Consider the following 13,170-nt stretch of genomic DNA (forward strand, 5'->3'; position numbering starts at 1 on the left):
GGCCTACCACAGGGAAATCTATTTAGAGAAAAAAGCCTATTTTGCCAGAAGGATTGAGGAAGCCAGTAACACCAGTAAAGAAGTTTTCCTGGTAGTGAAGGAATTTACTTCCCCGGCCGCCATCACACCTAAATGCTCCTTTTCTGAACCTTGGGTGGTCCAACTGGCTAGCTTCTTCTCTAATAAGATCATTAGCATTCAGGATACTTTTCCTGCTGCGGTGGGAGTGTGTCCGCTTGATCCAGCACTGAGCTCTCCTAAGGTGATCGCTGGACAGCCCACTCTGATGACTTTTCCTTCCATTGAGCTTCAATCCTCTTTGGAAATTTTGTCTAAAATGAGATCTGGCTCCCCGCTTGATCCATGCCCCGCTAAGTTCTTAGCTAAAATTGCACATGTCATCAATCCGACTGTCAATCTGATCCTAAATAGGTCACTGGAAACCGGAACTGTACCGCAAGCATGGAAACAGGCGATGGTTCTCCCTCTCTTGAAGAAGCCGTCCCTGGACCCCAGTAACCTTGCCAATTATAGGCCCATTTCGCTGCTCCCGGCCCTGGCCAAGGTCAATCAATCAATCAATCAGTGACACTTATAGAGCGCGCTACATACCCGTAGGGTCTCAAGGCGCTGGGGGGGGGGGGGGGGGGGGTGCCGCTACTGCTCGAACAGCCAGGTCTTCAGCTTCTTCCTGAAGGAGAGGTGGTCTTGGGTCAGGCGCAGGTCGGGAGGGAGGGAGTTCCAGGTCTTGGCGGCCAGGTAGGAGAAGGACCTTCCTCCTGTAGTCGCTCTTCGGATGCGGGGGACGGCGGCGAGGGCGTGGTTGGCTGAACGGAGGTGGCGTTTGGGAGCGTAGAAGTTGGTCCGGCTGTTGAGGTAGCTCGGGCCTTGGTCGTGTAGGGCTTTGTGTGCGTGGGTGAGGAGGCGGAAGGTGATTCTTTTGTTGACGGGGAGCCAGTGAAGGTCTCTCAGATGTCCGGTGATGTGGCTGGTTCGTGGGATGTCGAGGATGAGTCTGGCTGAGGCGTTCTGGATCCGCTGGAGTCTTTTCTGGAGCTTGGCGGTGGTACCGGCGTAGAGGGCGTTGCCGTAGTCCAGTCGGCTGGTGACGAGGGCCTGGGTTACGGTCTTCCTGGTCTCGGTGGGGATCCACCGGAAGATCTTCCAAGGAAGGTGACTGAAAAGCATGTGCACTCAGTCCTGGCCGACTTTGTAGAGTCAAATGAGATCTTGCACTACACCCAGTCCGGTTTCAGGGCTAATATGAGCACAGAGTCGGCACTGCTGGAGGTGTCAGAAGCCATCAAGGAAGTCCTAGATAAGGGAGGGAAAGCAGTGTTGGTACTATTAGATCTTTCGGCGGCGTTTGACACCGTTCCCCATGACCGGCTCCTGGCGAGACTCTTGGAGATCGGGGTTCGGGGAACGGTGTTCAGATGGTTTGAGTCGTTTCTTTCCAACCGACAACAGACAGTCCGGGCCCCTCCGTACTCTGCTGTAGTGCCGCCTCCGGAGGTGGGAGTCCCTCAGGGGTCGATTTTGAGCCCCACTCTTTTTAATATCTATATGTCCCCCCTCGCGGCACTGGCAGAGTCTTTTGGCGCCCAGATTTTATCGTACGCCGATGATACCCAGCTTCTCTTTACCTGTGGTAAGAACATGGACTTTGATGGCGAGAGCATTAACAACTGCTTGGGCGCAATATTTGCTTGGTTTCAACTTAACCAGTTGAAATGCAACTCCGACAAGTCCGAGCTCCTCTTCTTCGGCTGCCCCCCTGATCCCGGATGGAAGACCTGGTGGCCTGCAGGAATGTTCCCCCCTGCTACTGACTCCAAGGTAGCTAAGAACCTGGGAATCAAGATGGACAATTGCCTTTCATTGAAATCTCAGATTCTTGGCCTGGTGGGGCAGTGTCTTGGAATACTCAAAATGTTGAGGAAATTCCACCCCCTTCTCTCTATCGCCCATAGGAAAACAACGGTGCAAGCCCTGATTGGATCGAGGTTGGACTACGTGAACGTACTCTACCTCGGCCTGCCTGAATATCTTTTGTCACGGTTACAGGTAGTGCAGAACGCGGCGGCTCGGGCCATTAGTCGCCGTTCTCATGCCGCTGGCCTTCTGGAGTCCCTTCACTGGCTTCCAATCAGGAAACGCATTAAGTTCAAGGCCCTTACCACGGCGTTTAAAGCCCTTCATGGCACTGGGGCTCTTTATTTGCAGAAGAGAGTTGTCTTCCACCATCCAACCAGAGCCTTACGATCGGCTGCCATGTCACTGGCGAGGATCCCAGTAATCAGGCATGCACGGACTGGGGGACGATCCTTTCAACATCTAGCGTCACGGGCCTGGAATGATCTGCCTCTAGCTCTGAGAAAGAGCGAGAATTTGGCATCTTTCAGGAAAGAGCTTAAAACGTGGCTGTTCTGCCTCTAATGTCCCCTTCGATGGATGAGTTATGCGGTGTCTGGTCTGTTAGCGCCGGGACACTCTGCTAGAGTAGCTGAGCGCTTAATAAAACCTACGATAACATAACATAACATAACAGATGTAGCGGTATTCTTTGCCCAGGAGTACATGTGTGATCTTGGGAAGCTGATGGAGGACACTCGCAGAAACTAAGAACGCGAGAGAAAGAGTAGAGCGAGGTAAAATGAGTAAAAATGAGACTGAAAGAGCAAAATATAGAGGTAGGAAAGGGAAAAGATTGAATTTTCATCCCCACACTGAGAGCGGGGGGTAAAGCTGAAGAGTAATCTAGGGGAGCTCTGTGAAACAGAACCGTGGCTATCAGAGGCGCAACATGAGCAGTGTCACCGGGGCGCAGGGACCGAGGGTCCAATTAAAATCAAAGCAGAATCCGCACCGTGAAATTAAACACACTAAAAAGCAGCTCGTATTTTGCAAAAATATTTTTAAATCAATTTAATGTATTTTGCTAAAAATGTTGTGTCTCAAATTGTGTAGAAACATGCAGAGATGTTTCTTTTCCAGTAATTGATATTTCTGATATATAATGGTGTCATCTATTTTACATTCTGTTTGCTGCAATAGTTTTGTAACACTGTAAGTGAGGGTAAGATAGACTATAGAGGTTGGAAGTGATAATAATGTTAATCTAGATATAAGTGTTTTGTGTAGTGCTTGCTACGTGGATATGGCTGTTTGTGCAGTGCAGTGTTCACGTTTTTATTTTCACTCACCAACTTTGCCACGATTGCATGCCCCATTTCCCAGCAGCCTACCACTTCCTTTCAGACTTTTTCAGGCAGACAAGGGACCTGATTTTGATGGTTATCTCCAAGTTTTTCTTTCTATTATAGCCAAATGGTAAAATACTTGTTGGGAAGCAACCCTACCTGATGAATAGATGGTACTTATCACACCTGTTCAAATCTGATACCCAGGAGCCAAGCAGCTTTGACCTCCTGAAATCTACACTGGAGGGGCTTGGGGCTAGGGGAGGGGTCTTTAAACCAAACGGTAATTACAGGGTTTGTTGAAATCCGACCCACTTGTAAATGCAATCCCCGTACGTCCTAAACAGGGTTTTAAAATTTTGTAGATTTGGCTTACTGAGCGCCTGGAGAGCAGAGGCGGCTCCGTGGTCTCTGCGTCGGAAAAAGAACAAGACCGCCCGCTCAGCGTCTCCTTCCTCTGCGCACATCGCTGTACTGTACTGTGTCACTTAATGCAAGCCTTCGCCCTAATATGCCAATGACGTCACATCATCGTCGCGCGACACACCCACACATGAGAGGCGACACAGTACTGTGTCACGACACACACTTTGGAAAGCTCTGCCCTAAGAGATCATCTAAAAAAGAATAAAGAAGCAGAATTAAGGTTACGTCATCCCTCCTAAGCGGTCCTATTGGATTTTTATACCTTACAAAACATTCTCACCTCAGAACCCATCCTTCGCAGTCACGATTTTACAAAACCTTTTATTTCCAAAACAGAAGCTTTGGGAGTTGGCTTAGGTACGGCACTGTCCCAAACAGATGAAAGAGAAGAGGAAAAACCCATCCTATATATGGCTGCATGCTATTTCCCAAGAAAGAACAATGCTACAGTGGAGAAAGAAGCCTTAGCTATTAAATGGACTTCGATACTACTTAAAAGGACAGCCTTAGCTATTAAATGCACTTCGATACTACTTGGAAGGACAGCCTTAGCTATTAAATGCACTTCGATACTACTTGGAAGGACAGCCTTAGCTATTAAATGGACTTCGATACTACTTGGAAGGGCAGCCTTAGCTATTAAATGCACTTCGATACTACTTGGAAGGACAGCCTTAGCTATTAAATGCACTTCGATACTACTTGGAAGGACAGCCTTAGCTAATAAATGGACTTCGATACTACTTGGAAGGACAGCCTTAGCTATTAAATACACTTCGATACTACTTGGAAGGACAGCGCCTAGCTATTAAATACACTTCGATACTACTTGGAAGGACAGCCTTAGCTATTAAATGGACTTCGATACTACTTAAAAGGACAGCCTTAGCTATTAAATGCACTTCGATACTACTTGGAAGGACAGCCTTAGCTATTAAATGCACTTCGATACTACTTGGAAGGACAGCCTTAGCTATTAAATACACTTCGATACTACTTGGAAGGACAGCCTTAGCTATTAAATGCACTTCGATACTACTTGGAAGGACAGCCTTAGCTATTAAATGCACTTCGATACTACTTGGAAGGACAGCCTTAGCTAATAAATGGACTTCGATACTACTTGGAAGGACAGCCTTAGCTATTAAATACACTTCGATACTACTTGGAAGGACAGCCTTAGCTATTAACCCCTTCCCTGCTCATGACGAGCTCAGCTCGTCATGAGTTGTGCCGCTCGCACGCTGATGACGAGCTGAGCTCGCCATGTAACGCGCGTTTTTAAAAAACACCGCACAGCGCGAAAAAAGCCGCCGCACACATGCGGTTAAATGCACTTCGATACTACTTGGAAGGACAGCCTTGGAAGGGCAGCCTTAGCTATTAAATGCACTTTGATACTAATTGGAAGGACAGCCTTAGCTATTAAATGCACTTCGATACTACTTGGAAGAGCAGACTTAGCTATTAAATGCACTTCGATACTACTTGGAAGAGCAGCCTTAGCTATTAAATGGACTTCGACACTACTTGGAAGGACAGCCGTAGCTATTAAATGGACTTCGATACTTGGAAGGACAGCCTTAGCTATTAAATGCACTTCGATACTACTTGGAAGGACAGCCTTAGCTATTAAATGCACTTCGATACTACTTGGAAGGACAGCCTTAGCTATTAAATGGACTTCGATACTTGGAAGGACAGCCTTAGCTATTAAATGCACTTCGATACTACTTGGAAGGACAGCCTTAGCTATTAAATGCACTTCGATACCACTTGGAAGGACAGCCTTAGCTATTAAATGCACTTCGATACTACTTGGAAGGGCAGGACATTGCCCTCTATACATACCATGCTCCTCTCGAATGGATGGTTCATAACAAGGGTGGAAACCCTCGATACTAAGATGGTTCCAGGCCCTTCAGCATTTTCATTTTAAAACTCAACACCATAAGAGAACGGGGAGAACAAGAGAAAGACGCCAGCATGGAGGAGAGAGAGGAGCGAGACCAGCAAAACAAAGAGACATCAGAAAAGAAGCCTCGAGTCAGCGCCACACTGGAGGAGAAGAATCGGCAGGGCCGCAGCAAGGCAGAAGAGATCCGCTATGTGTGGTTCGCCACAGAATGGTAGACGTCGCCAGAGATACTGCTGCAGCCCGCAGCAGCTCAGGAGAGCTCTGAGCAAGGTGGGGCGCATCATTGTGGGTAGGAGGAGTACCTGCATGAAGGGGAAAGGAGGAAAACTGGAGGCCCATGCATGTGTCTTAGAGGGTGCCAGTATACAAGTAGGGGGAGTATAATATGAAATTCTCCCTTAAGTTGGGCACAGGCACTGAGAGATCCAAAGCTTCCGTTTCTTTTTTCTTTATTTCCTTCCCTACCTTCTCCTTTTGCAGTTTTCTGTGAACTTCTTAATAACCTTGGGCACTCCCACCGGTCCACCACGACGCTCCTACTAGAGAGAAAAGAGACACAGAGTGTTTAAAATCCTTCATCGTGGGTGACCTGGTGACGGGAGAAAATAGTAGAAGAATAGAGTAGTGTACACCTCGCATTGTCCCTATTTATTTTGGAGGAGACTGCCAGTGGCACCATCCCTCAAGAAACCTGTGGAGAGAAAAAGGAAAGCATTACCACACCTGTCAAGGCCAAGAAGCCGCAGCCCTTACTCCATACCCTTTGGAATTGTGTTCATCGATATTATTGATTTATAAAACCGTAACAATATCCTAACACCCAAATAAAAAGCAAAATTCACAGAAGAACCAAGTAATAAAAGCCATATTTCCCTCACACAATGCCTTTGGGAAAATTGCTGGTTGACAACATTTTAAAAGACAGGTAGTCAGTCTAGTCAACCAAAAATGTTTTTCTCCTAATGGACGAATAAGGCTACAAACAGATAAAAAATGAACCACAATGAAGGGGTAGAAGGGAATGCAAAGGACTTATGGTATTGGTTGGGAATGGTATCTCATTCCTGCCATGATGTAATTTAATTTGCATTCTGGGAAAACTTGTTCTTGAGTGCGTTGCAGCTCTCATGCCCTGCATCTGTTCTAATAATATTGTTTCACCTAACACATGGATTACAAATCTATCTAAATGCCCTATTATAAGTTCAGCCTTCATTAATAGCAATAACAATATATTTAGGGTGATGATCGGTTCAGTTCTAAGATGCCACATAATGAAGTAGATACATATAAGACACACAGGTATATAGTTCATCTAGTGCAGTATTTTCCAGCTCCAACTGAATCAGCAACAAATAGACAATTACCCCAAAAACACAAGGTGTCTTATGACAAAGTATAAAGAAGATTTTAGAACCTCGCCACAAGCGATACAATTAAACTGTCTGCTTAACGTGTTTAGCATTTCGATTTTTTTTATCATATAACGCATTGCCAATTCGATAAGATAACAATTCTGTTAAACCAAGACTTCTGACATGTAACATGCATGTAAATAACAATAAGTGACAGAGGGATGGTGTCTGCAAAAGGAATATATGTATGTATTTCATGCACATGGTATGTGGAATTAACGACAATGATACGACTGTATTCCTACAGAAAGATGTTTCTGCATATGTACCTCGATAAGTTAGGCACATAAATTTGATGAATCCATTTATTTATTTACAGGTTTGCCCCTGACGAAGGGACGCTCGGTCCAGAAATGCATTGGGCTCAACTCATAAACTCTCAATTGCTGCAGAAAATGTATGATTGCAAATATAATTATTAATTGAGAAATGTTTCAATAGAAAAACACACTGTTGGTTTCACACAAACCATGCAATGATGATTACATTGCTATAATTTAAATGAAAAAGCAAACTGTTTAAAGAGTTACTAATCAATGGATAACTAGAAAACTTAGTCAGTATTTAGCTACATTGCAGTGCACGTTTGAGTTCAGGTCGCCCGAGTGGGCCCTGACCACTTTCATGTTACAGTACATGCCAGGCAGGCATAAGCAACCGTAGCATGCCATAAAGTTTAAAGCTTATTTAAATATTTAGGTTTAGATGCATAAACAGGAGTGCACATTTCCACTCTCTCATTGTTAACTATTATAAGTTCAGCCTTCATGAATAGCAATAACAATATATTTAAGTTGATAATCGGTTCTTTTTCACAGATGCCAACTCCGAATAAGCATTGCTTAGGAACTGGAACTAAAACGTGGAAAACTTAAAAATGGCGGGGAAAAAAGGGACATGTTAGTCCAATTGTAAGAATATGGACAACATGATTCTCCTGCCAGCCTTCACTTAAGCGGAAAAAGAGGGTGTCTTGGGTTTCAGAGATCATAGCAGCCATCTCTCCTCTTACTTTGCCAGCTTGATGTGACCTTGTTTATGGGAATCTTGGTCCCTCAGAGTCGAGATGGCCATTGTTTATAAACAGATACAACATTGGACCCCACCAGATAGGTCACTCCCCCTCCGCACAGCACCACCTGTGTGTCCCTGCCCCAGCTGCCACTGCTGAGGAAGTTCGAGGCCCTCTTCCACCCGCAGGCTACCACCTGCGCCTCATTCCTGGTGGCCAGTGGTAGGCGGTGGGTTTGTTCTTATTCTGCTTTATTGTTTTATTGTATTGCCTGTATTTTAGTGTTGTGTCTGTGACTGCTGTTGTTCTGTCTTCCCCCGCTGCCTGTTTGTGGTCCGTGCCAGTTTTCCTCCCTTTGTACCCCTCGCTGCCTCCGTGTCTCTGCCCGGTTTTCTCTTCTGTACCCCTCGCTGCCCCTGTGCCTCTCAGCCCGGTTTCCCCTTCTGTTCCTCTCGCTGCCCCCGTGCCTCTCTGCCCGGTTTTGCCTTCTGTTTCTCAGCTGCCCCTGTATTCTTGTGCCCTTTTTGCCTTTTGTGCCACTCGTTTTTTCCCTGTATTTCTGTGCCCTCTTGCCTTCTGTGACACTCATTTTTTTCCCTGTATTTCTGTGCCCTCTTGCCTTCTGTGACACTTGTTTTCCCTCTTTTTTTGTGCCTTTTTTGCCTTCTGTTCCCTTCATCACCCCTCACTGCCCCTGCTGTTGCATCCCCTGTGGCCCTGCCCCCATGACTGTCCACTCGCTACCCCCGCCTCCTGCCTCCCAGCTGCTCCTCCCTCCAACCTCCCCATATATGCCAGCCGCTGTGAGGCTGTGTAGCGGACGCGCGCAGCGGGTGCGCCTAAGGCAAGTCCGTCTGTGCCTGGACCGCGCCCAGTGCCAGAACTCCTGGCCACCGCACATGCCACGACAACTGCCGCCACTGCGATGCCAGCACTCTGCACGCTCTCAACTCCAGATGGACCCATACCTGCTTCAAGGCCGCCCCAAAACGCACACACAGTCCCTTCACCTGCCGGAACTGCAGCTACATCAGCATCAGAGCTGACGAACCACCCGCCAAGAAAGACCTCGACCACCTCTGATGCATACTACTGAACATCCGCTCCACACGCAAACACGCCGTCGAGCTCTGAGACCTGCTCAACACAACATCCCTGGACGTCGCCTTCCTGACAGAGACCTGGTTGAACTACTCCTCCGCACCCGACATCGCCATAGCCATCCCAGATGGCTACAAGATCACCCCCAGAGACGGCACCAACGGAGTCGGAGGAGGAATTGATATCATCCACCAGAACAGCATCAGGGTCTCGACTAGCACCAACGACGCACTCAGCACTGCCGAACACATGCACTTCCAGATCCACAGAGACCCTAACTCCACCCTCAGATACACCCTCGTCTACCGACCCCTCGGACCCCGTCCCAAGTTCAGCGACTCCATCTCTGACTTCATCAGCACGCACGCCCTGACCTCCACGACTACATCCTCCTCGGAGACCTGAACTTTCACCTTGAGAACAACAACGACAACAACTCCACAACCCTGATCGATAACCTCACCAACCTCGGACTGAAGCAACTCGTCAAAATGGCCACCCACTCCGCCGGCTACACGCTCGACCCCGTCTTCTCCTCAAGCCCACACGTCTCCGTCAGCCACACCACCGAACTTCTCTGGAGCAAAATCTATGAAGACCAACTACATGCAAACCTCGTTCTCAGCCCACCCACCGAAACCTCCAACACCCACGACTGCGCCAACACTCTCGCCCTGCTGAAGACACCCCCATGCAGAGACACTAGCAAGAGGGCCAGCTGGTTCACCCCAGGTTCACCCCAGAACTCCTTGCCTCCAAGCAAGCCTGCCCGAAACTAGAGAAGGAATGGCAAAGTGAACAAACTCCGGACAGCCACGCAGCACACAAGGACGCAATTCGCAACCACCACCACCTCATCAGGGCGGCCAAGAGGACCTCCTTCAAAGACCTCCTCGACAACAATGCACACAATAGCAAGGAGCTCTTTAACATCGTGAAGGAACTCTCCAACCCCAGCTCCAACACCAATAACATCCCACCGTCGCAAGCCCTGTGCACCTCCCTCGCCACCTTCTTCCATTGTAAGATAGCAGACACCACGACAGCTTCAACACCCAGACAGCCCCAACAGACAAGTACACAACAGACCCTCTACTCACCATCGACCACGACGCCCAACTAGCATGGGCCAGCATGAGTGTCGATGACACCATCAAGACCATGAGCACAATCCACTCCAGCTCTCCGTCAGACCCATTCCTGCACCACGTCTTCAACAAAGCAATCAGCTCCATCGCACCCTACATGCACAACATCATCAATCTCTCCCTCGAGACTGTGACCTTCCCAGACAGCTGGAAACACGTAGAGATCAACGCCCTACTCAAAAAACCTAAAGCAGACCCAAGAGACCTCAGGAACTTCCGGCCCATCTCTCTGCTCCCCTTCCCGGCCAAGGTCATCGAGAAAATCTTAAACAGACAGCTAACCTGATACCTCGAAGAAAACACAATCCTGGACCCTTCCCACTCAGCGTTCCGCAGCAACCACAGCACCAAGACTGTCGTCATCGCCGCCACTGATGACATCACGACCCTGCTGGAGAGACCGCAGCACTCATCCTCCTAGACCTCTCCGCCACCTTCGACACCCTCTGCCACTGCACTATACGTGCACGCCTCCACACCGCAAGGCTCTGGAATGGACCACCTCCTTCCTCTCCGGCAGAACCCAGAGCGTCCGGCTCCCCCCATTCCGTGCCAAAGCCTTCGAGATCATCTGTGGCGTACCCCAGGGATCCTCCCTCAGCCCGACACTGTTCAACATTTACATTGCCCCACTCGCACAAGTCGCCCGACAGCACGACCTCAACATAATCTCCTATACCGACGACACTCAACTGATCCTCTCCCTCACCAAGGACCTCATCACCGCCAAAGCCAACCTCCACGAAGGTGTGAAGGCCGTCACCGACTGGATGAAGATCAGCCGTCTGAAGCTGAATGCTGACAAGACGGAGGTCCTCATCCTCGGCTTCAACCCTTCAGCCTGGGACGACTCCTGGTGGCCGATGGCACTGGGGGCAGCCCGACACCCACCGACCACACACGCAACCTGGGAATCGTCCTCGACTCAATGTTCTCAATGACTAAGCAAGTCAACGCCGTCTCCTCCTCCTGCTTCGACACCCTCCGCATGCTTCGCAAGATCTACAGATGGATCCCAACAGATACAAGAAAGACAGTCACCCAGGCCCTCATCAGCAGCAGACTCGACTACGGAAACGCCCTCTACGCGGGAGCCCTGACCAAGCTCATCAAACGACTACAACATATCCAAAACACCTCGGCACAATGGATCTTTGACGTACCACAACACGGCCACATCACCCCCCACTTGAGAAACCTGCACTGGCTCCCCGTCAACAAGAGGATATCCTAAAGGTTAGTTATGGGAGTAAGATATTGGGCCACATTGGGGTAGGGGCAGTGGAAAGTGCTGAAAACTCTTTCCTGCGACGGCCCTTTCTGTCCCACAAAGCACCCTGTTTTATGTCGTGCAGAGTTTAGGATGCCTTTCCTCTCAGATTTACTGGCTTTCCGTCCCCTGGAATTGTGGCTTAATATTTGGGCTAAGCAAGAAAATACACTTAGCAAAGACGTCCTATAAGAATGCCTTTCACTTGACCATGTTTTAAGCATCTGATGGCTCCAGTATATAAGAGTTGGACTCCAGGGTAGGTAGGAACTATTCATAAACCCTAAGCGTATTTCTAAGAGGGACCTTTCTCTGGTCAAAGAGTGTTTTTTAAGAATAAACCGCTGTGAAAAAGAGGGAAATGAGCTGTATAAGCCTAGTGTGTGAAAATACATTGTGTTAAAAACTGCACCAACCACCAAACCTTATCTTCTAGGGCTTAAAAGCATCCATGATCATTTTCTATTGACCCGGTTTCCGTTCAACCTCTTCTATTACTTCATGGCACACCCTTGCGGCTCCCACAGAGGCCTGTGCCTCATGCCCTGCGGCTGCAACAGTGAGTCTCCTCAGGACCTGATGCACTTTATTTTCTGTCGTTTTTATGCTGTCCCTAGAAAGTTATTTATTATTCCCATTCTCAAAAAAGCAGGTTTTAGGAGGGTGAGACCAGCTCTTATCTTTTTACAACTCCTCTCTAATGACACGGTTTTGCATACACGTAACTGTTTACGGTTCGCTGTTAGACGCAGGTCAAGCTCCGATTAACTTCTGTACTGTAATTCATGAATTTGTATCTTGTGTTTTGATTAACTTGGACATATTATATTTGTCAATCTGTAACTTGGAAGATGTTTTATCATTTTATGTATGACTTTTATGGTTTTCTTTTATAAAACTGAATAAAGTTTGTTGATAATAATCACTAGGGGATTCATTTACAGGGTAGCATGGTATACCTCACAATAACTCCAGGAGTCACAGTAGACACAATGTACATTGCTTGTTCCCCTTAATATCAACCTTACATGTACCGCCAATCACCTGCCCAAACCTCTCCCTGCTGATGCCAATGTGGTCCTCCGTCATCCCACAGACCATATTTTTGGCCCCTTTGAAACTACCCATACAATAAAAATGCTGCAGTTGTAAATACATATCAACTACCATTTGTTGTGTTTGAAACATTTTCTTGAATATTAAAACATAAGCTGATTATTAAAGCAAAACAAAACATCAGTTGCCATACACATAAGAGACAAAAGTTGTACATAAAAATCAACAAACTGTAACACAACAAAGTTATGTAGAGCACAATTCTTAATTTCGGGCAATCTTTAAAGTTCAACGATAGAAACGTGCATAAAGAACAGGAAAGAAAAGAAAGAAGGTGGGATACAGTGGTTTCATTAATGTAATGCTTCCTACATATAGAAAACCAAATACTAATTATTTTCCTTAAGCAATAAAGTCCGCACACTAAAATACTAAGAGAAATATATTGAACAATGAACATTTCATGTGTAATTAGAATTCAATTTGAATATTTTAACCTCCTCAGCATTATTTGACTCATGATTACAACCTGAATGCTGTGTGGAAAGGAACCACCTCATGGGGTTCAAAATCACATCTTTTCCAACAATAGGATTCAAATGATAAACTTGAATTTCAATT

The sequence above is a fragment of the Lissotriton helveticus genome, unplaced genomic scaffold, assembly GCF_964261635.1.
Source record: "Lissotriton helveticus unplaced genomic scaffold, aLisHel1.1 SCAFFOLD_634, whole genome shotgun sequence".
Taxonomy (NCBI): Eukaryota; Metazoa; Chordata; class Amphibia; order Caudata; family Salamandridae; genus Lissotriton; species Lissotriton helveticus.